We start from the raw sequence: 25,349 nt of genomic DNA on the forward strand, positions 1-25,349 counted from the left end.
TGTCTTAGTAAAGACAGGAGTCATGCCCCCTTGCCCAATGGCCATGCCCAGGGGACTTATGTCCCCTGGGCATGGTCATTGGGCATAGTGGCATGTAGGGGGGCACAAATAAGGCCCCCCTATGCCACCAAAAAAAAATTAAAAATATAAAAAATTATACTTACCTGAACTTACCTGAATGTCCCTGGGATGGGTCCCTCCATCCTTGGGTGTCCTCCTGGGGTGGGCAAGGGTGGCAGGGGGGGTCCCTGGGGGCAGGGGAGGGCACCTGTGGGCTCATTTTGAGCCCACAGGCCCCTTAACGCCTACCCTGACCCAGGCGTTAAAAAGTGGCGCAAAAGCGGGGTTTTTTGACCCGACCACTCCCGGGCGTGATTTTTGCCCGGGAGTATAAATACGACGCATTTGCGTCGCCGTCATTTTTTTAGACGGGAACGCCTTCCTTGCATCTCATTAACGCAAGGAAGGCGTTCACGCAAAAAAATGACGCTATTTGCCCATACTTTGGCGCTAGACGCGTCTAACGCCAAAGTATAAATATGGCCTTAGTTTTGCGCCGAATTTGCGTCGAAAAAAACGACGCTAATTCGGCGCAAACGGAGTATAAATACGGGCCTTAACGTTTGCACTTGGGCAGTGGAGATCAGCGGAGGTAAGAAGGATCTTCTAAATTCAAAATCAGCAAGCATCTCCTTACTAATTTAAGGAGCACACACTATTATTATTCAACAAAGTACTAGTTTGCAACATTACAGCTTGTTCTCACTCTGCCTGACATGCCTATATGACTCATGGTTACTGTGCCTAAATTGTGGATTGAAGCAATTCTGTCTGAACAATCTAATAATGGTTTCTCCCCCTATGTGTGCAGGAACATGAAAATATCTTCTAATTGGGAACAACAAACTATCAGGCAGCAGAGGTCTTCCATCAGCTGAGATCCAGACGTCATTCATAGTCTTGATACATCCTTCTGTGACTCATCCTTGTTGTTCTGCCTGTTGTGGACCTCTTTTTGACAGTAATGCGATTTCCTGTGGGAAATCTTGTGTCCCCTGTCAGCCACATGATTTAAGAGAGAATTTTTATCCTGTTTACAGGTTTCGTGGGTACTTAACACCGCTAAAATGTCATTAATGTACTGAACAAGAACAGAGTTACAGAGTAGTTGTAAAGACTCAAGATATTTCGTTAAGATCTGATTGAAAACCACTCTGTATACCCCTGTGGGACTTGGCACAGTGCCATAACTTTGTTCTGGAATGAAAACAAGAAAACAAATTGGCTTTCTTCATAAAAGGGGATAGAGAAAAATGCCTGAAACAAGTCTACCACTGTGAACACCTCGGCATCACAGGGAATCTGAAATAATATCATAGTTAGATTTGGTACGTGGGACAACATGTAACAACAGTATTATTAATCTTTCTCAAATTCTGTATGATTCTTAACTAGCCATTAAGCTTCTGCATGCCCCTAATTGGTGAATCACTTGGCTTGCCACTATCTCTTTCAAAATCCTCTGCTGTATCATTGACTCAATCACTGGGGTGACTCCGGTGTGAGATTGCATGGTAGCATTCTCCGCTCTCCAGCATTAAGCTTAATCATTATTCGGACAGGTTCTCCACCTTTCATAAGTCCAATGTCTTTCTCTTAGAAATTCAATACTTTATATTTCACAGTATCTCATGAATCAGGAGGTAAGTCCTTGACCGTTCTCAGAGGCAACAGCACAAACATTGTCTGGCCATTTTAATTTCAATATCCTCATCAGAGGTTTGGAACTCAACACCATCGGGTGTTCAGTGAATAGTGCAATATAACTTACACAAAAGGCCTCTCCCTAGCAGGGTTATGGGAGTAGAATCACATACAATGAGTTGATGATCTTCTTCAAATGAGTCTATTTTAACAGGTAATTTCTTTGACATAGAGTTAGTTATTTGTTTATTTTTAACACTTGTTTGGATCTTTTTTTCCAGAGACGGTTAGGTTTGTGACCTCCATTTCTCTAATGGTGGAACAGGTAGCATCAGTGTTGATCAAAAATAACACTTGATATCCATTTACCTCACCTTCTGCCAATGGACCATTCTGGTCTACCTCCAAGAATGAGCCAAGCACACAATCTCCCCCCCCACAAGCATCTTTATTCTGATTGATCAGAATCAAAACTCTAATTCTCAAAAATAGGGTATTGTTGAAATGTGTTTGTGATTTTAGAAAGGATTCTGGTTTGCTCCTGAGAATTGGTTCACATTAAACCTTGGGTTGCCCATATTCTGTGAGGGCATTAGAGCTTGTGTGACTTGCCTCATTGAAGCTTGCAACTAATTTGGATGTCGCATTCTCTGGACCGGAAAATTCTGCATTTGGGTAAGATTGACATTTTACATTTGACAATCACTGACTACATGATTAGGGTTTTGGTGTCATTCCCATTTCCAATGGCCTTACTTATTACAATAATTACATTGATTCAACAGCTTTAATGCTGCAATATGTACTCCTGAATTTGAACCAACTGGAACACCATATCCTCTAGCATGCAAAACACCATTTCCACCTTGTGCCATTTGACTTAGACTTTGTAACCCTGCACATTGCATCCTGCCAGCATTTCCCACAAATAGCTGATTCTGAAATCGTTTCTGTGCTAGCGTTGTTTGTACCAGCATGAACTTTTCTTTAAATCTCCATTGCTTCATATCCTGCTCATCACTCCAGTACATGGCATACTTAAAAATCTTAGGAGATGGGACATGAATCTATGGGACCCTTGGGGGTTCTGTATAAAGCCTTTGTATAGCTATACTACTCTCAGCCGATAATTTACTCTGTACCACAATGTAGAAAAGGGTATTCAAATATGTCTACAAAACTTTCAGAATCTTAACAAAAATCTGTCACCCTGGGTGTACCATTGAACAGGATTGTCTTTCAATTTGAAAAACGTTTGCAATATCACCTCAACGCCATGGCACATGAACATATCCTTCACCTAGTACCTTTCTCATAGAGAATGTCTGAGCCTTATTTCCATCTGGGGGTGCTAGAAGTGGTTTCCTATTTATCCCTACACTATTTGCATCTTTTTATTTTCTTGTTTTTTTGCCTTCTTGCTCTCCAACCTGTCAAAATCACTCCATTGTTTAATACTTTTAACCAATTCACTAATATGTAACTTTAACCCTGAAGATAGCATAGTAATAGTTGCATGATCATTTAGTTGTGTTCTAAAACTCTTTTGCAAAGGAAGACTTCTAGAAAGATCTACCCCATGTTCCCTGCCAAGTATGATAGTTTTCCATTGGTTATAAAGCAGTATGCCTAGTGATTTCTTTACTCACATATATCAATTTGTGCTCTTGGTATTGTCATCAAATGTGAAAGGTCTAAATATCCTATGATAATCTCTTCCAATTCTATCTACAACTTTGTTACATCTAAGGGTCTGCTTCAAACAGGAATTACCCATGTCTCTACTCTCCTGAGACTCCACAAAGCATGGGGGCAAAATTCCATAATCAAAATGTCCCATCCCACTTTGAGTAACTGGTGTCTTGAAAAAAAATTCCCCTTCTTATCACAGAGTTGGTACATTTTGTAGTGGGCCCAAGCACAAATCTTTGAATTCTGTAAGGTTGGGCTAAACCCTATTGTGGCTACTCCACCTCAGTTTGTGGGGCTGCAAGAATTGAGGCAATGGTAACTGGGGCAGGTACCATGGGGACAGCTATAGTCTGAGCTGGTATGACTTGTGGCATTGGTGCAGGCAGAGGCACAACAGGGGCAGGAACAACCGGGGCTACCTCTCAGCCGTCTCAGTAGGTACTGTTGCAAACAAGAGGAATTGTAGGTGGTCCTCCAATATGTGCCGCCTTCAGGGCAACAGGGACTTTGATAATAGTACTACTTCTACTAGCAGTAGTACTGTCTTGATCTGTAGACTAGGCAGCATCATGCAATAGATATGAGGACAACAATACATCAAAGAAATCATCACTAGAGTCACTATCAGTGCTAGTCTCTGCTGCATCAGCATTTTTGTAGCCCTGTTTTTTTTCTAATCAGTCTTCATCACTGTGGGGTACATCTTAGTTCGCACCAACTATGCACCTTCTCCAACAATACTGTTTTGCTTTCCGCTTAGAAACTGCATAATTATACACTGCTCTCTTAGCTTAATCTGGTATTTCTCTTTTTCCTTTGCTATATGCAGCATACTACAAAACATTCAGAGCCTCAAACTGTTGGTCCGGGGGGGGGGGGTTATATCATACAATATTCCCCTCAAGTTCTCAATGACACTATAATAATAATATTGTGGAAATTGTAATGGTCCTACTCAGTGACCTTGTGCTATTGACAAAGCCACAAACGTGTGAAGCCCTACATTTGTCACCATATAATCACCTGGTGTAACTTCCAGTGTCTCTTTCGGTGGAGCTTTCTCTATCTCACTGAGGGGAACTCATAGATCACCCCTCATCAAATCTCTAAGGACTCTGAAACATTCTATGATTACAATGCTTTAGCAGTAAAAATGAGAAAATCTCAATTCAAACCAGCAGCATTTTAGTGTAAATCACAACTCAATAAAGATCAACATTTGCATCAAATCCCAGCGCAATTCTTTTCTCCATGCACCTATCACATTGCAACACATGATGATGCAACCCTCACTTCTCACAGCAGTTCAGTCTCCTTTACAATTTTCCTGTACATCAGCTTTTACAAACACTAAAGCAAGCTCAATTTACAAAGAGCCCTTGTCTGTTCCGTTAAAGAAATTAAAGTAATCACTCACACAAGATCAGCCGGAAATTACATTGTCCACATTTTGCACACACACACAAACAAAGTTTTGACCAGTAGGAAATAGCCTTGACTAATGAAGCTTCACCTCTATGCAATAGGATCTACTAGCACCAATCACTATTAGTACATTCACAAACATCACTTTCAGGTCCCTATCTCAATTGGGCAGTTGATAGTACCTCATGAAACAACGCCACAAAACCTAGCAGACAATTTAAACCACAATATGCTCTTAGCAATCCTAGGATCTTGGACTGTGACAGGTCAGATAAGAACTTCAACTGCTCAGTGTCAAGAGCATGTTCACTTTTACACAACTATGCTATGGGCATCACTACAAGGCAAATCACACCACTTTAACACAACATCATAAGCTTGACATAAATATTTGTGATGCACAACCCTAATAATACTCACTCCTCCACCACTGCAAATGTCTTCAGAACGGCCAAAATTGTCAATGTTTATAGTTAGGCTGTGGATTTATTAGGCATGGACAGTTTGGACTGGACAAGGCCCAATCAGATCTAGATTTTCTGGACCTTTCTAGCTCCTTCTTTCCTGTGACTGAACCATGCTCTGCTACCACTTGATGGAGGGATTCCTAAATCTCAAACATCATGTGTAATCATCATACAAACCCTGCCGCTAGTGGTTATGGAACTTTTGTCATCAATGTGCAGAGATCCTAGAGCAATCATTTCATACTTTTCCATAAACAGTGAGCACCGATGAGGCTTCACAGGAAATGTCGAAGAAAATTGCCGTAAGTTAAAAACAAAGATTTATTCACAAACATACTTAAATTAAGGTCATAAATTCATTCAAGTATTCTGATTGAGGCATCATTGTCAAATGTTTTAACGGTCCAAGAGCAGATATTTTAAAGATAAGGTAAAACAGTATCCAAAAGGTGTTTTTCATAAAGGAAACCCCAGTCTAAATTAAGCAGGAATAGGTTAGGAAGGGGCAATTGATTGAGCAAATAAGGTAAGAGGTCAGTTTCGGAAGACCAAATAAAGGTCTCTGACAAAAGGATGTGAGTGCACTCAGGCTGTGAAGATCAGCAGAGATGAACAGGATCTTCTCAGTTCGAAGTCAGTAAGCAATGTCACACTAGTCTAAGGAACACACTCTATTATTATCCAACATGGCACTACTTCGCAACATTACAGCTTGCTCTCACTCTTGTAATGCCAATCATATTATTACAGACTCTCGGAGCCGGTAAACACCCCCTCTTTCTCAGGGTAACACAGTGGCCTGTTAGAAATGGGGTTTCTGGTTGGCTAAGGTCTGAACCCAGGACAGGCTGGAACCACCACTCTAGTTTGGGTAAGTCAGATACACACCCTCTGGTCACTTGGCACAGAACAGGCAGGCTTAACTTGAGGCAACGTGTACAGTATTTGTGCAACACACACACAAACGCAGTAACACAATGAAAATACCACAAAAAACTCTACACATATTTAGAAAAATAGAGAATATTTATCTGAGTAAAACAAGTCCAAAACAACAAAAATATAATAAGTAGAAGTTAGGAAATGACTTTTTAAGGAATAAATGCAAAAGTAATGATTTTCAATTTATGAGCATAATTAAGAAGCAGAAAAAGAATAGTTCTCACAATGTTCCTAGGTGCAATTATTCATGGGCGGAGAACACCGCCTGGTATCTGAAAAAACTAATGGTCCCGAGCCCCTACTGCCTAGAATAATGGTTGCAGAGATCACTCGGGCAAGAAGCTTGGTTAATTTATGCCACCTGTGACAGAGTGCAGGTCAGCTATGCGTGCCACTCTTGCGTCCCGCTACGCCATAGTACCTAGCAGCAATGAGTTGGGGATGTCGGCTAACTATGAGTGCTGGTGCCAAGGTATGAGCCGGGCATTGGGGGAATGGCGGGCCTCATCAGTGTGCCCTGGGTTGTTGGGTGCTGTTGTCTTCCTGGAAGGGTGGGCAGAGATGACTGATGATCCTTCCATCTCTGATCCACCCTTGGTTACTGGTTCAATGTGTGGAGGAAAGAGAGAGCTGTGCTTGAAGGATCTGCAGCAGATTCAGGAGAGCACTCTGATCTCAATAGGCACAGGGCATGGAATTTTTTGTCAAAATTAACTGATGATCCGACCTATGCTATCACAGAGCACTGGTGCTTTGACAGTAAATGTACTGGTGACCAGGCCTGGTCTGTTCAAGGGGCGCTTGAACGCTTCAAGCAAAGCTTTGTGTTTGTAGCAGAATGGGCTAGTGATCAGACTCACTCTGATCTTTGTCTGAAGCCAGCTGCTGGACTCACGAATGACAGAGTCTTATGGCAGTGTCAAGGAGGCAAAATATTTGATGTCCCTGAGATTTTTTGAATAGGGAACAAGACAGCAAGCCCTTGAAGCCACTTTGGGTTTAGTCCTTGGTTCTTAGCAGGGCAGATATCAGAAGGCAGCCGGGCAGCTCAGCAAAGTAGGAAGGCAGACCCTCAGAACAGTCAATCACAGCAGTGTGGCAATTCTTCAGCACAACAGTCTTTACTCCAGCAGAGTTCTTTTCCACATCTAGTAGTGTACTAATTTTGGGGGGTTGGAGACCAAGTACTCATACCCAAAGTGTCTTTGATGTGGGGAATAACTTCAAAGGAAGTCCCTGATGTGCACAAGGATTCCTTCCAACTCAGCCCTGTCTGCCGGGCTATCTGTAGGGGTAATAAGTCCTTTGTGTGGGGTTTAGGCCACTACCCTTTGAAGTGTAAGTGTGGACCCTCCCATTCTCCCTGCCCCCGAAGACTCATCAGTATGCAGATGAATGCAGATGCAGTTGAGTGCCCTATGTTGTGGCTGTCTGGAGGGAATGCACAAATGTAGCTATCACCCAGCCCAGTCTGGACATGTACTGGAGACAGGCTGTAAGGCACACAGCGAAGTAAGAGCAGATCAATGTCCACTTTCTAAAAGTGACATTTCTAAAATAGTAGTGTTAAATCCGACTTTACCAACAAAGAGGATTTATCTTTACCATTCCAATTATATGAAACATGTCAAAGCTCCTCCTCTCTGGCTAGGAATTACAGCTTAAAAGGATATTAAGGAATTCCCAATGCTAGTCTAAGAGAGGAGCAGGCCCCACAGCAGTGAAAATGAAATAGGCTGTTTGTCACTACCTGGACATGTAAAACGTAAAGGTACATTTTCTGCCTTTTACTTACATAACAGCCTGCCCTTAGGGTTACATAGGGCCTTCTTTAGGGGTGACATATGTAATAAAAGGAGGGTTTAAGGCTTGGCAAGATGTTTTAAATGCCAAGTCAAAGTGGCAGTGAAAGTGCACGCACAGGCTCAGCAATGGCATGCCTAAGACGTGCTGAAAGGGCTACTTAAGTGGGTGGCACAATCAGTGCCCCAGACCCTGTAGTAGCATTTAATCTATGGGTCCTGGGCACATGTTATACAACTCTACAAGGAACTTACAAGTATATTAATTATGCCAATTGTGTATACAACAATATCACCATGGGTAGGGTAGAAGAACATCTACTGCTCTTTATCACTGATCAGCGGTGGTGAAGTGCTCAGAGACCTAAGGTCAATAAAAAGATACAGCAAAAAAAGGAGGTGAAAGTCATAACATCTGGGGTACGACCACCCTAAGGATGTCAGGTCTAACACCCAGGCATGGCTATGTCCTCAAAATATTACATGGGACACACTGTTGGATATAGTAAGCTCTTCCCAAGAGTTGCTCTTCCCTCCTTCTTTTGATGGGAACCTCACTAACAGTGATCTAATAAATAACAATAAACTATTCACTAGCTAACATAAGAAGTCTAGAAAAACACAGTATCTGCCCTGGAAACCACATAACATGCAAAAAACTGATATGAAATGTGCAGGCTTCTCAGCCTTAAACATATAAAATACAACATTCAAAATGACAACAAAATATGGCTAACTTAAATCATACAATGTGTTAACTCAGGTGCTGCTCATAATGGCTAAATGTGGTCACCTACTACAAATCGTATGGTTAATATGCACATTATTTACAATGTATATCACACCCTTCTAATACATGTGTTAATTATGGAACGGTAAAATTGTGCTAATCCATTGTAGTCTATGGAAGAAATATATGAGTGCCACAATAACAGACCAGTGGATGGAGAGGGCTGGCTGAAAGTCCATAAAAGTATAATATATGGAAAGTTTTAGTGAAATCAAAAGGTCTTGGCTAATCCCTGATCTACAAATAAGGAAACAACAATGTTGATTGTGTAGCTACCAAGTTATCTCCATGCAAAATACCTCTCATTGCATAATATGAGCATGTTCTCTCTCTCTGGGTGGGATCAGAGGAAGCATTACTTAAGTAATGTCTGCCTTGTAGCATAGTAATATTTAGGAGTGCTTGGTTTGATCACTTTGCCTGAAGGACAATTCAAGGTTTTTGTTCAACCTTTAATGCTGTGAACACCTTGTAATGTTTGAACCTATTTTAGTTGCTGCCAGCTTTTTAAAGGAGAAAATAGTGCCGACAATCAGTGGTACCTCGGCTCTTCTTGGCAAAAAATATCACACAGTTCTTTAATTGCAGCCAAGGTTTTGATAGCAATAAATGGCATACAATAACTGTGTTAGCTCATCTCTTGGGAGACATTGAGAGCATGCTGGGTTTTCTCTGTTGTCCAGCTTTTGCTATGAGTAAAGACCACAGAGTAGTAATTGTAGTTTAGCTGTTGGGAACAATAGGGTGCAAACATGAGATCCATTCTAGCCCAGAACTTGTGAACTGTGAAGATAATTTGATTGTTATATACCTTTTGAGAGGAATAAAGTGAATGCAGTATTGATTGTAGCTTAGGTATTCAGATTATTAAGGAGTGGACAGAACATTGTAAGGCAGAGTGGTATAAGCTGTAATCTGCTTTAGGGACATTTCAGAGCATGAGGTGGAGAGATAGAAAGTCATAATATTCTTGGTAGCCCCTTTCTCAGTTTGTTTTGTTGTAGAACAATGAATGATAAACGTTGTGTAGGGTATCATTTGTGGGTTTGCTAATCCTTGTTTTTTCTTCATGTTGGGGTGCTACCTCTTGCTGCCTAGAGTGGAGGTTTTTTTTATATCCTGGAGAATGAGAGCTGCAATGTAGTTAAGTTCTTATTTTGTTGAACAAGGTGGTAGTGTTTGGTCTCCAGTGCATCCCATATTCCTGTTCACCTGTGTTAAATGACTGAGGTTACATCTGGTTTCTGTTACCAAGAAAGGATGAAGATAGGAGCACACCTTCCGGGGAAGTATGAGCAAGTGAATGAGGTCATGTTTGGAATATTTCACATGTTCTACTTCTAACACTGCCCAGTGTCTACGGCATACCAGGTGAACATTCATGGAGACCAAATAAAAAAGGCTTATGGTGAGGTATTTCCCATGTAGCTTATTCGTGCAATAAATAGTGAAACACTATTATTGTCTGTGCATGGGTCCTGTGATTATATTGTTAGCTTAGCATAACTTGGAAAGGACTTGTTCACCAGAGGATTCTTCACATTACGGACCAAAATATAGTCAGGCTGAGAAATAAGGATTCATTAACAGAATCTGGGAAGAACCAAGCTTTCAAATATGGCCTAAAAGAACCATGATTGAATATGAAATGAAGATTTGCTAGTAGAGATTTCCATAGTTTTGCTGAGCAGACTATAACGCTCTGACCATCTAATGTGGATTTGCAGAATTTGGGAAGTATTAGGCATTTGACCAATGCCAGACATAAGGAACAAGGGAAATGTAGCTTTTACTTTTGCTTGTTACAAAAAGAGGGGAATTGTTCTTATTACTCTTTATGCACCACAGTCAGAGATTCAACTTGAATTTGTTCTCACATTAGGAGCCAGTGTAACTGAGACTATTTTGGCTGGAAATGGGAGAATTAAGAGGATTCATTAACCAGGTGGGCAGCTTCATTATGGATCATGCTCAGTCTGGAAAACCTTAAATTCAGATCTGGTGTAGCGTAGAAATCCTTTCCGCATTGAGATGGTCCGAATCATAAAAAATGTGGAAGTCAAGGAAGATTTTTGGTTAGCAATAGAGAGCTGCTCATCCAGACTGAAGCCCAAGCTTCTGACTGATATTGTTGGCAAAGAAAGGGTTCTCTTCTCATCTCAAGAGACCAAAGAGAATTGTTTAGACAGTTAGGAAGCTAGCTTTGTCCCAGTTTAAATTAAGGCAATTACTACCCATGTAAAACCAAATGGTTCTGCACAAAGTTTCTGCCCACTAGAAAAATTGGGAAGATGCTCCCTGCCACGGTTGGGCAAGGTTTCAAATTGTGTATCCGTATTATTATTTATTTGATTTGAATATTTAACCACTATCTCAAACCACTGAGTAATTTTCTTCATCTAGAATTTAAGGTGAGCTTTTTTACCCAGAAAAGAGAGACTGGGACAAAATCCTGTTGTTTGCTTTTTCCCCCATGGCTGTAACTAAACCAAAGACTTTGAAAAGCTCTCCTGTTGTATGCTACATTTGAAGAAAAGGAATCGTGTGTGAAAATAAGCAGGCCTTTGACCAGGAGGACAATGCAAAAGTATCAGGTAACAAAATCTTGCATGAAGACTATCTGGAAGAACCGAGCCATCCTTGAACATAGTGGCTGACCGAAGTTACATAAATGTGAAGAAAGACTGAGGAATAGTGACACTGCAAATGTCAACATCATCACTGATTTGTCCACTACCATTCCTGATCATATGAGCATCTGGGTCTTCCTCTTTCAAAACTATAGGTACATATAGGTTTATCCTCTTTATCTAAGGCCTTTCGTTAATGCCCCATTGACTTTATCCAGTCACACTGACTCCAGAACAGTCTGGATCTCTAATCATACGGTTATGGGGATACCATTGTGAAAAGTTGTGGTTCGATAAGAAAACTCAGGATTGATTTGAGACCGTTGACTCAATAACTGTTCTTAAGAAATCTAACATCAGTTATTCATTGCACTTAGAAATGGAAACATTTTGATATGAGGATCTACATAAAAAAGCAAATACATTTTGTTTACTAATATTTTTATGTTCTGTTCTCTTATGTAATGTTATGTTATGTTATGTTATGGTATGTTATGTTATGTTATGTTATGTTATGAGAATTTGAATAGCGCTATTATCACCCGATGGGTATATTATTTTCATCCTAGTGACTATTGAACAAATATCTATTTTGGTAGGTGTATTTGTACGTCTATTTCATCTGAACACGATGTATTGTATGCATGTCATTTTCTATAGTACTGCCATAAATGATTCATATTGATCATGCACCTTGACAACCACTTACTAACCAGTACATTCACTGTTATTCAATTAGGAAATTCTGAAAATGACCAAAACATTCAAAGTGTTGATATGTGCCAGGTCCTTCTTGATGAATACCAACATATTATATTACCAATCAAGCTTAATTGCATGGCAAACATTAAATATACTTACTCTTAAGAGTATGCATGGGTAAGGCTTAGGACCTAGAAAACTAATAGTTTGAAATGTCACACTAGCTAAGAGATTGTATGAGATGGCCACATTATTTAGCAGCTGGTTCACAAGAAGTGGACGACCTGGCTGTAGGAAGCTAGCCTGCTGTGTGATGAGCACCTATGGTGTTATCACACCAGGTACAGGTATTCCCTATTAGTGAAGTGTAGACAGTGTCTAGGAAGCCAGGGCTCTCTAGAGGTACCTGTGGATGAGTAGCCAAGACGTATCTGGGAGACATGCAGAGCTTCTGCAATACCACTATAGTCACACAGCACTATTACACGTGAAAGAACCACACAATGTTACAAATATAAAGGTACTTTATTATAATAACACAAATAAAAGAATACTGAATAGGTAATCCCCTAACAGGAGGTAAGTAAACACACTATTATATACACATTGGCAATCAGTAAAGATCAAAGCAAGCAATACGCATTGGCAAAAGTGAATGTGAAGGGTAGTCCTTCACCTAAAGAAATGGAATCAGTAGAGGGGAGCTGGAGGAACTAGGAACCCCAAGAGGTGAGTACCAGAGTGACCATCAGCATCCAGAAGAGCAGAGGTATGTGCCTGGTTTTCCCCAAACCCAACAGGGGGACTTTGGAAAAGGATTATGCAAGACTCAACCAAGACTGTAAGAACCCAAAGGTGGATCCTGACAGACGAGGACCTGCAAAGGAAGGTGACCAATTCCAGTTTGTGTTGAAGTGTCCAGTTGTGGCAGGAGCCACTACCCACCTTTCTGTGGATGTAGGACCATGTTGATGGTGGACGAAGAAGGTCAGAGGTACAGCACATAAGATGAAGAGAGGTCCAGAAGTGATTCAAGTGGTATCCCACGTCAGTTGTCGAGATGCAGGTGGTTAGTGGTGCAATAAAACCACCAACAGGCCTTGGCAAATGAAAGAGACAGAGAAGAACGTATGTACAGCTGAAGAGGACCAGCAAGGTCCAGGGGACTCTACCCAAGGAGGCGAGTCTGGGGTAATGTTCAGCAGCTGGGTGAGTCATAAGAAGAGGGGGCAGCCCCCACAGGGAACCCACCAGCAGCAGGCACAGCAGTCGCAGTGAGGTCCACACAGCACACCTGAAGAGGAGTCCCACGTCGCTGGAGCAGCAGGCAGGCGACTGTGCTTTGCTGGAACGAGTGCTGGGAGCCGGGGCTATACAAAGCCTGAAGATCCCTTGGAGGAAAAGCAAACAAGCCTTGGGTCTGCAAGAGTCATGTTGCATAGGGATACTGTCCCGCAAGGAAAGGCAAGAGCTTGCAGTCTCCCAAGTTGGACAGCTGGCAGGGAGGACCAGGAGGACCACCATCTGTGATGTAGGATTCATGCAGCTCTTGAAAGGAGAAGATCCATGCAGCCGGTCATCATTGCAGTTGGTGCCTGCAGATGCAGGGGAGTGAATCCTTCATTCCAAGGGAGATTCCTTCTTACTTCTTGGTGCAGGCTGGAGTCTCGTTGACTTCAGAAGATACACAGCTAGGGAAATTTTGCAGCTGCTGGAAGGAGCTGGAGAAACAATGTTGCAGAGCTGAGTCATGGCTAAAGTTGAAGACTGTTGGTTCCTAGAGGGTCCAATTGTAGTCCCACTGTCCAGAGGTTGATGTAACTGATGCAGAGGACTCCTGCTGCAATCTTGCGTTTCGAATCTGACGATCCACCCAAGAGGGAGACCCTAAATAGCCCAGGAAGGGGGATTATTCACCTAGCAGGGTGACCATGTATCAGGAGGGGGCTGTGACATCACCTCCCTAACCTAGCCATTCAGAGGCTCCCAGGGGCCATCTGCCCACTCTGAATTCATGATGGCAGCATCAAGTGGCCACCTGGAGGAGGTCTGGGCACCACTCCTGTGGTGGTGATGGACAGGGGAGTGGTCAATCCCCTTTCCTTTGTCGAATTTCATGCCAGAGCAGAAACTGGGGGGTCCCTGGACTGGTGCAAACCGGTTTATGCAAGGAGGGCACCAAATGTGCCAGTTAATGCATACCGGTGGCTTGGGGAGGCTACACCTCCCAAAACATGTAACACCTAATTCCAAGGGAGAGAGTTTTACCCCCTCTCCCACAGGAAATCCTTTGTCTGCCTTCCTCTGCCTGAGCTGGCCAAACAGCGGGAGGGCAGAAACCTGTCTGATGGATGGCAGCAGCGCAGACTGCCCAGAAAACCCCAGAAGACTGGTGGGAGCAATGGTGGTGGTCCGACCTCTAAGGAGCCCCCAGAGTGCATGGAACCATACCACCAATACCGGCAACAGTATTGGGGTATGATTCTCACATATTTGATACCAAACATGCCCAGGTTCGGAGTTACCATTATGTAGCTGGACACAGTGACCTGCGTAATATGGCTTCCCTGCACTTACGAAGTCCAGTGCAATGGAGCTGGAGTTCGTAGGTGCACCTCTGCTTATGCAAGAGTGCCATCACACACATGTACCTGCCCCATAGCCTTCTGGGCTAGGAGGGCCTACCATAGGGGTGACTTACAGTGACCTGGTGCAGTGGCCTATAGTGAAAGGGTACAAGAGGCACTCATTATAACATGAAACATAATAGTACTCATGAGTCAGTATACATAGGTAATGTTTTGTCATATATTTCTGAAAAATTAACATTATTAAATAGTTCTTCTGCTAGTTTCAATCTATCCATCTTATTTAACCTCACCCTAGCGGCCACAACCCAATTGTCTTATACTCTAACTACGTGTGGGTGTATTGTACTGGGAGAAAACTAGGCGCCCTGGGTAGCGAGGTGAATATCAACGAAGAATGTCGAATCTCGAAATGGTGCACTCTTGAAAGACCACACCCAAAAGGTCTTGATAGATGCTAAAAGCACTATTGCAAATATAAAATACAAGAGGCACTCATTATAACATGAAAAATAATAGTACTCATGAGTCAGTATACATAGGCAATGTTTTGTCATATATTTCTGAAAATTAATAGGATTATTTCCAACATAATCCCCAATTACAGTATCACTGTCCAAATCCAAATAATAGAATTAATTGATCTGTTGTTCCAAGTTTGCTACAATTCTAATTTCGGTTGGTATTTGAATTTTATTTACGACATCTCATTTTAATATGAGCACTCCTATTAGGGTATATATTACAATGCTCTCTCCAGGTCTTTATTTAATAGTTTTCTATTGGAGATATAATCATTTGAAGATAGTCGGTATATGAGGTAGTTCCTCTCTTTTTTCGACCATTGTTATAGGTCTTTGTGAGACTCCCTCCAAGATGGCTGCCAGTATTGTAGTCCTTTCTTTATGGTTACTTTTTACATTTCTGTTTGGAAGATGTGATTCACTCTAAAGATGGCCGCCATAACTTTTAGTCCTTCTTTTATTTTTATTTCATCGGTAGCACGAGATTTCGTCTGTGGTCTCATATAAGGGACCCAGACATGAACACTCGAGTTTTGATACTTCATCGATACACACGCGTACTCGCGCTTCACGTTTTGACTCATTGGAAGGTGGATTGATATAACTAATATCAGGTTAGCTACATGCTTTAGGTAGAAGTTTATTCAAGATTTCAGGATAGGACATAGTAGTAATACTTTTTTTTTTAAAGGGACTTAGGAGAGAGATATGAATACGATATACTTATATACTTGGCCTATTTTATTTATATTGGAGGAATTTATTTAATAGGGCATGTTAATTTTGATGAGAACTCTGATTAGATAAAGATGGGATTTTAGGGTTCACTATGGTTCTGATTTGTTTCTTGATATGGGTTTGGTTGGATGTGTTTGATAGTTATATTAAATTTTTTTACATAGCAGATAAGTTGCTTAACGGAATTATTCTGGGATTCGCTTGTAAGGAATACTTATGATATAGGACGCATCTACATATATCTTTAGGTAAGAGCATGGCTCACTTGCACGTGTTTTTTAGTAGCAAGGGACATCACTAGGGTATGGGGTCAGCTCATATTCAGTAAATAAGAGCGATTTAAGTAAGTTTCATTTTTTGATACTTATTCACTAATTCTTATATCCTAACACCATGTTCACCTTTCACTCAAGAATGGGTGACATAGTATCTAATAATAATATATGATGTTTGATACCTAAGGGTATGATACTCTCACATTTTGGGAATTAAGGTGCACTGAGAACTAACATATGTCTGCATCCCACCATTGTGTTCACATTTTATTCCACAACTTTTCCATTAATCTTTATATTCCTTTCATATATTTTCTTCACCCCTTTTTTACATTTTCTCATATATTTTTTCATGTCCATACACTGGTGGAGGTCTCTCCTTTTTAATTAGGAAATATGGATACACATATAATAATAGGTACCTATATAATTCACAGCCCTGATGAAGTCATTGGGAAACTCCCGGACGATACACGTGTTGGCTATCAATTTGGATGCGGCTGCTAAAATTTAAATAATAAGCTATATCATCCTTTGAAGAATATGATTGAACCTTGATTTGAGAATATCTGGACTGGCTATCAATTTGGATGCGGCTGCTAAAGTTTAAATAATAAGCTATATCATCTTTTGAAGAATATGATTGAACTTTGATTAGAGAAATCTGGACTTGGACTTTGGATCATAGCAAACTTGGAACAACAGATCAATGAATTCTACTATTTGGATTTGGACAATGATACTGTAATTGGGGATTATGTTGGAAATAATCCTATTAATTTTCAGAAATAAATGACAAAACATTGCCTATGTATACTGACTCATGAATACTATTATTTTTCATGTTATAATGAGTGCCTCTTGTATTTTATATTTGCAATAGTGCTTTTAGCATCTATCAATACCTTTTGGATGTGGTCTTTCAAGAGTGCACCATTTCGAGATTCGACATTCTTCGTTGATATTCACCTCGCTACCCAGAGCGCCTAGTTTTCTCACAGTACAATACACCCACACGTAGTTAGAGTATAAGACAATTGGGTAGTGGCCGCTAGGGTGAGGTTAAACAAGATGGATAGAGTGAAACTAGCAGAAGAACTATTTAATAATGTTGCACAAGGGAATACATTATTTAATCTGAATATAAGCTCTAATCACTCGCGTAAGGAGGGCTTAAAGAATAAATTTATTAAATTGGAAAAATTAAGAAAGAACGAACTCTCAAAATGGTGGGATGGGGCAACATTAAAACAATATGTCAAGCTCAATCGTATCCCAAGGGGATTACGCTCCCAAATTTTTCCTACATATGATGACTTGGACCCAGATTTACTGACTCTCTGGGACAGAGAACTAACCTCTAGTTCATTAAAACTTATGGATATTCTAATCACAAATTCCGAAAGGAAGGTTTCTAAATTACAAAAATAAATTGCCACACTCGAGACAGAAATTAAGGAGCTTAACCTTCCCGAGGCTACAGAGAAAAATTACAAAATCCTAGAGGAGATTCTCTCCTCATTTCAACAAGAAATTACTCAGCGAAAGGCAAGAAAATTAAGAAGGGATGAAAGGGATTACGAATCAGGAAGAGTATTTACTTTTGCTCCAAAATATGATCATTTGGTACAATCGGATCTCACTAGGCAAGTATCACAGTCTTCTATTAGCTCAGGTTCCACATCCATTAGTGCTCAGATTTCCAGTGACAGCGACATTGAAGGTGGTGGGGGAAGTGTACCACAAAGTAAACAGCCTGGTAGTGGTGGTTTTCTACAAGAACTTATGAGAATAAAGCAAAGCAATCGCGATCTGAACATGAAGAAACAATATTCAGGAGGACCAGAAGGGGTAGACGAGGGGGGAAACATAAGGGAAAAAACAGGCATGAAAACAAGATCCTGGGACAAGAGGGTATAAACCAAAGCACAACTGACTCTACAAATGTTGTTTACCTATCCAGTTTGACTCTCACTTCTGATATGAGGACATTGTTGGAAGAGGGCCTTAATTTTTGCCCCACTGATCGAGGAGATGTAAATAAGTTGAAAATAGATTTATTTAAATTTGTTCGCAAACTTAAACTGAAGAAACATTTCTCGCTTTATCAATCTAATATACAGAATCAAGACAATGTAATTCAGAGTTTAGATTTAAATGAATTTTCAATTAAAGATATTCAAGACACAGCAACATTACTGTCTATCTCTGAACATGAGGAATTTCCAATTATTTTCTCTCAGGTGGTAAATGATCTTGACATCACACATAATATCAGTATAAGTAGTGGTCTCAAAAGTAAGTCCAAATGGGTTCCTAAGCTTATTGGTAATAATAAGTTAGACATGTTCTTTGATTCAGTGTGTAGAGATTTGGATAAAGCTAAGCCACCTTTCTCAGGTTCGAACCTGAGTCATGGTGAAAAAATGGCCCTGAAGGATTTACGACAGAATAAAGAAATTATCATCAGACCAGCGGATAAAGGGGGCAATGTAGTGATAATGAATATAAATTACTATGAGACGGAAATTGCTTCTCAATTACAGGATAAATGTTGTTATGAGAAACTTACATATAACCCAATTCTGGGATTGATCAACTGTATACAGAAGAAATTGAAGGATTGGTACAAATCAAAATTACTCGATAAAGATGAATACCAATATTTGTTGAATGCCAGGCCCAGATATCCATGTATTTACACTTTACCGAAAATACATAAAGCATTACCATTCCCCCCAGGAAGACCTATTATTTCGGGGATCTCAGGACCTACAGAAAAAATATCTGAATTTGTAGATGTTTTCCTCCAACCCATGGTCAATAATTTACCATCATTCATTAAGAATACTACACATATCCTGAGTATTCTAAGTGATTTTGAATGGGATACTAACATGACACTTGTCACCTTAGATGTGGTTGCTTTATACATGTGTATAAAATATGATTTAGGTTTGAAGGCCGTTGAGGCATTTCTTAATAGAAAATCGATCACGGTGTGGCAACACACAAGAATGATACTAGATATGATAGAGTTAATTTTGAATAACAACTTTTTTCTGTTCAAGAGAGACTGGTACAGACAGAAACAAGGTGTGGCAATGGGCTCGAGATTCTCCCCCTCTTACGCGAACCTATTTATGGGTTGGTTTGAGGAGAGGTGGGTCTGGGGCCCAGAGGCCGCCAAGTGGCAATCGGACATATTGTACTGGGGTCGTTATATCGACGATTGTCTTATGATTTGGACAGGAGGTGTGGAACAACTTACTGAATTTTGCAAATACCTTAATGCAAATGATATGAATTTTCAATTTACTTTCCAGCACAGCAATACTAGCATTGACTTTTTGGATGTACAACTATATATTGAACACAATAGTATTCAAAGCAGGTTGTATAGGAAGTCCACTGCCTGTAATTCTATCTTACATGCAGCAAGTGCCCACCCTTACCATCAGATTTCTGCGATACCATATGGTGAAATGGTCAGAGCTAGGCGCAATTGTAGTAAGGACGAAGAGTTTGAGAAATGCATTGAAGATATGTGTAAGCGCTTTGAACAAAGGGGATACCACAAGCAGCTTATTAGTAAATCAAAACAGAGAGTTAAAAAAATCCAAAGGGAATATACATTGAAGCCTAGGGTACATGACAACCAAATAGAGCAAGGAAAAGTTAGATTAATAACAGAATTCAAAAACATTACGTAAGCTTGTATTTAGACATTGGCATATTCTGTTGCAGGACGAATCCTTAAAGGGTATTGTTGGTGCTAATCCGGAAATTACATTTCGTAGAGGTAAAAGCTTGAGAGGCATCTTAAGTCCGAGTTATCCCCTAGATCTCAATAAGGGGAACTGGCTGTCCAGCCACACAATAGGCTTTCGGAACTGTGGGCATTGTGGATTATGTAAATGGGCAAGCCGTAAAAGGATAGAATTTAGTGATAATTTGGGAAAGACCTTTAGGATCACAACACATATTAACTGTGGTACCCCGTTTGTGATATATATGGTGCTTTGTAAATGTAACCAGTACTATGTGGGGAGTACAATTCATCCACTAAGGGCTAGGATAGGTGAGCATGCCAGGGCACTTGCACGTGAGGATTGTAGATATCCTTTAGTAGCACATATAATATCATGTGAAGTTCAAGGACCTTACAAATCGTTTGATTTTTTTGGTATTGAGCATGTAGGAATTGATCCTAGAGGAGGTAATAGAGAGTTGATACTAAGGAGGAAAGAGGCCATGTGGATATTACGATTGAAGGCAGTTGAGACAGGTTTAAATACGGATAGGGAACTTGAATACTTTCTTGGTGACTAGGAAAAACATATTTGACATCTTAACAGTATTCAGCAGTGGTAACTTATCTCAATATTGTCAATATGATATTTGACTAGATTTTGTCATTAATATAAGTTCATATAAATCTTGTAAACGGACATCATTTGGGTATATTGACATTCTGGTCTAATGTGAAATGTAATTCACCTTAACTAATGTATCTACTGTTCAATGATAGCACGTACTGGTGATGAAATTAGATTTTCTGTGAAAGTAGTGTACATTCAATTTTGTGATCCATGCTTTGTATTTGGTAGGATTATTAATGAAATGATGCAATGTAACAACCTCTGCAACCAATTACATTATGAAGTTTAGATATATAATCTCTGGGGATATATTATTCAAATATTACTAATATATTGACTGCACTTTCCTTATATATTACTGATTTTCTTTAAAACTATTTACTAATCTTCACTGTAGATGGTTTGTTGCTTTACCCTAATTTCTAATAACACATAAAATTCTAATTTCGGTTGGTATTTGAATTTTATTTACGACATCTCATTTTAATATGAGCACTCCTATTAGGGTATATATTACAATGCTCTCTCCAGGTCTTTATTTAATAGTTTACTATTGTAGATATAATCATTTGAAGATAGTCGGTATATAAGGTAGTTCCTCTCTTTTTTCGACCATTGTTATAGGTCTTTGTGAGACTCCCTCCAAGATGGCTTCCAGTATTGTAGCCCTTTCTTTATGTTTACTTTTTACATTTCTGTTTGGAAGATGTGATTCACTCTAAAGATGGCCGGCATAACTCTTAGTCCTTCTTTTATTTTTATTTCATCGGTAGCACGAGATTTCGTCTGTGGTCTCATATAAGGGACCCAGACATGAACACTCGAGTTTTGATACTTCATCGATACACACGCGTACTCGCGCTTCACGTTTTGACTCATTGGGAGGTGGATTGATATAACTGATATCAGGTAAGCTACATGCTTTAGGTATAAGTTTATTCAAGATTTCAGGATAGGACATAGTACAAATGCTTTTTTTTTAAAAGGGACTTAGGAGAGAGATATGATTACGATATACTTATATACTTGGCCTATTTTATTTATCTTGGAGGAATTTATTTAATAGGGCATGTTAATTTTGATGAGAACTCTGATTAGATAAAGATGGGATTTTAGGGTTCACTATGGTTCTGATTTGTTTCTTGATATTGGTTTGGTTGGACGTGTTTGATAGTTATATTTAATTTTTTTACATAGCAGATAAGTTGCTTAACGGAATTATTCTGGGATTCGCTTGTAAGGAATACTTATGATATAGGACACATCTACATATATGTTTAGGTAAAAGCATGGCTCATTTGCACGTGTTTTTTAGTAGCAAGGGACATCACTAGGGTACGGGGTTAGCTCATATTCAGTAAATAAGAGCGATTTAAGTAATATTCTTTTTTTGATACTTATTCACTAATTCTTATATCCTAACACCATGTTCACCTTTCACTCAAGAATGGGTGACATAGTATCTAATAATAATATATGATGTTTGATACATAAGGGTATGATACTCTCACATTTTGGGAATTAAGGTGCACTGAGAACTAACATATGTCTGCATCCCACCATTGTGTTCACATTTTATTCCACAACTTTTCCATTAATTTTTATATTCCTTTCATACATTTTCTTCACCCCTTTTTTACATTTTCTCATATATTTTTTCATGTCCATACAGTGGTGGAGGTCTCTCCTTTTTAATTAGGAAATATGGATACACATATAATAATAGGTACCTATATAATTCACAGCCCTGATGAAGTCATTGGGAAACTCCCGGACGAAACACGTGTTGGCTATCAATTTGGATGCGGCTGCTAAAATTTAAATAATAAGCTATATCATCCTTTGAAGAATATGATTGAACCTTGATTTGAGAAAATCTGGACTGGCTATCAATTTGGATGCGGCTGCTAAAGTTTAAATAATAAGCTATATCATCTTTTGAAGAATATGATTGAACTTTGATTAGAGAAATCTGGACTTGGACTTTGGATCATAGCAAACTTGGAACAACAGATCAATTAATTCTACTATTTGGATTTGGACAGTGATACTGTAATTGGGGATTATGTTGGAAATAATCCTATTAATTTTCAGAAATATATGACAAAACATTGCCTATGTATACTGACTCATGAGTACTATTATTTTTCATGTTATAATGAGTGCCTCTTGTATTTTATATTTGCAATAGTGCTTTTAGCATCTATCAAGACCTTTTGGGTGTGGTCTTTCAAGAGTGCACCATTTCGAGATTCGACATTCTTCGTTGATATTCACCTCGCTACCCAGAGCGCCTAGTTTTCTCCCAGTACAATACACCCACACGTAGTTAGACTATAGTGAAAGGGCGCATGCACCTTTTTAAGCAGGCTGCAATGGCAGGCCTGCAGAGACATTTTGCATGGGCTCCCATGTTTGGCATAATACATGCAGTAGCCCATGGGGAACCCCTGGTTCCCCACTGCCTTGGATACCTAAGTGCCATATTCTAGGGACTTAGATGGGGCACCAGTATGCCAATTGTGGGGTGTGCAAATCCTAGGCAAACAAATTTAGAGGGAGAGAGCACAATCACTGGGTCCTGGTTAGCAGGATTCCAGTAAAAACAGTCAAAGCAGGCAAAAAGTGGGGGTGACCATGATAAAAAAGGGTTCTTTCCTAAACTGCCACTTCCCCCATCCCAGGTTCAACTAGGCAAACACACCTGCTGAGTCCCAGGATATCCCGGGTAATAATGCGCGCTACAAATACACATAACATAACATTAATGACACTACCAAAACAACTGAAACACAATGAAGATGTGTCTTTCATTCTGTTGTCTGGAGAGCTACATGGAGGGGGTAACACTGCAATGCCTTCCGATCTCACACAGTGGAGGAAGAAGGAAGCAAAGTTGGATATATTTGCCTGTCTTTCTAACTTATGCCTGACTGAGACATTGTTCATTCTGTACAGTGCAGTTACAAAAGACTGAACAACAACTCCCTTCCCTCCACCATAGAAAAGCGTTGGAAAAAAGCATTCATAGAGACCTGACATTTGAGAAGGGCAAGGACACAAAGACTGATTCCTTGAGATGAAATGCTAGAGCACCATTATCTGACTGCAAGCCAAACAGTTTTTTTAGAGTATGTGGGCATAAGGTACATGGCTTACCAAAGTATACAAAAAGTGATTGATGGAATACTTAAATTAATCTTAGCCACTGGTAACTACTTGGTGCCCATCCGAGTCCTTCATATTTTGGACACACCCTCAGTTTGGATCCAGCCATATGGAAATGAGTTTTGACCCTGCTTCAATGGGAACAGTCCAGCACAAACTGCCAGGTAGGTCCAGCCTGAATTAGAAAACAAGCAAACCAGAACCAGTGGTGTCCTAGTTAGGGCTTATCAATCAGGTATAACTTGGTTCCAGTAACACAGTGTGCAAAAAACCCATGTCTGGGCATATCCGTTCCTCTTAAGCCTGCACACTGAAGTATGCAAAAAAATGATGAATGAAATGCTTGAATTAATCTTAACAACTGGTAATTACTCAGGGCTGCATCTTATTCCACTGTTATGTTGAACACCATCCCACCTCAGTTTGGACCCAGCCATATGCAAATCAGTCCTGACCCTGCTCCAATGGAAACAGTCCAGTCCAAACTTACAGGCCAGGTCCTTCCTGAACAGCAACACAAGCAACCCAGGACTGGGTTTGCCCTAGTTAGGGATCATCACCCAGGTATAGTTTGTTTCAAGTGACAAAGTGTATTCATGACCCATGTTTGGCCATATATTTGTCCCTCTCAGGGAAACTGACTAAAGAATATGAAAAATTATAAATGTAATACTTTAATTAATCTCGGCCACTGCTAATTACTCAGGCCACATCCCACTCCATCATAATTTTGCACACAACCACAACTCAGATTTGGACTCCGCAATATGCAAATCAGTCCTGCCCAAACTGCCAGCCCAGGTAAAATCAAACTGGAACCCAAACAACTCAGGACAGGTTTTGCCCTAGTTAGGGCTCATCAGACAGGTATAGCATGGTTTCAGTAACACAGTGTTCACGGTACCCATGTCTGGGCATACACATCCCACTTAGGGCGAGACACTGAAGTGTACAACAAGTGATTGATGGAATGCTTAAATGCATCTCAGCCACTGACAATTACTTATGCCGCATCCTAGACCATCCTTATTTTGCACACCATGTCTCGTTCAATTGTACTCATCCATATGCAAATCAGTTTGACTCATAACACTTGGGATCTAGATGAGCCTAACTCATCATAAAGAAGAGTAAGAGACACCTGTTCATTTTTCTTTTCTCTGTAGAGGGTGCAATAGACAATATCTCCGTGGAACTAAGGAAATCTATCCAGGTGTACCTCAAATTGGAAGGTTCCTGGCAACATCATTTCTGCTGCTGGCTGTATCCAAGCACCTTTTGTATCGGATTTGCTTCTCCACTGTTTTACGTTTGTGTGTTGAAACTATTCTGGAGGTTTAAAGTTTTCAGCAGTAGAGTCCCAAAGCAGTAGTTGGATGAGGCTCCCCATTCTTAAATATATTGGTAGAGAGGTCCTGCTGCAGCATTGAACTTCCTGCCAAAGATGTTCAAATGGGAAAATTACGACGAACATGCTGCAGTGATTACACATTTTTAAGGTAAGGTTGGCACCCGGTTTT

The sequence above is a fragment of the Pleurodeles waltl genome, chromosome 8, assembly GCF_031143425.1.
Source record: "Pleurodeles waltl isolate 20211129_DDA chromosome 8, aPleWal1.hap1.20221129, whole genome shotgun sequence".
Classification (NCBI taxonomy): Eukaryota; Metazoa; Chordata; class Amphibia; order Caudata; family Salamandridae; genus Pleurodeles; species Pleurodeles waltl.